This window comes from Penaeus monodon, chromosome 22 (genome assembly GCF_015228065.2).
Source record: "Penaeus monodon isolate SGIC_2016 chromosome 22, NSTDA_Pmon_1, whole genome shotgun sequence".
NCBI lineage: Eukaryota > Metazoa > Arthropoda > Malacostraca > Decapoda > Penaeidae > Penaeus > Penaeus monodon.
Genome location: NC_051407.1, coordinates 25,950,391 through 25,951,118, shown reverse-complemented (window position 1 = coordinate 25,951,118; position 728 = coordinate 25,950,391).

The window sequence follows — 728 nt, the reverse complement described above, 5'->3', positions numbered from 1 at the left end:
CTGGATATGTCTCCTCGTAAATCCTCCGCAACATTAACACGATTCTTGCGCTCGGTCCTCATTACAGATCGCGACCTTGGACAGCCCGACAGTGCTTGCTGTGGTCTGCAATTCCATTACAACTAAGTGCTTGCAACTTTAATTATTACCTTCCCTTTGTTTCTTTGGCCTTCGCCTTGCAGATGATCTCATGTGTCCTACCATCATCCCGTCTCCTGTTCGTTCACGCTTTACTTCTTCTCTCGCCAACATTCACTAACCCATTAACTGTTCAGGATGATTAAGGTAAGCAGATTACTTAACTTACTCACTGAAAATGCTCCTAAGAACTTCTGTGTTCCTTTCAGCCTATGGAAGAAGATGCAGTATTATCCGCCTGCCTAGAGTTGGCCTTGGCGATGTCACGGCTGCACCGACGCCACGTCACTTAAAGGGAGTCTCCGGATGTGCCTGGCAGAGGACCTGAATTTTTCATGATCCTCTTCGAGCCAAGAAGCCAAAGCGAGGAAGGCACAGGTGAGTAGTTCAGCATCGCTCCAGGCGACGGATTTCCATTTTTTTTTCCTTCAGAAGGTGAGAATATATTTTTTTTCTAGGATTTCCCGGGCTATAATAATGTCGATATCCTAGGATAGCTGTATCTTGTTGGCTGCTCTGCGATAGAATATATTTTGTTTATGTTATGGCTTGGAAAAAAAAAGTTTTGTCAAGAAACAAACTTTATTTAA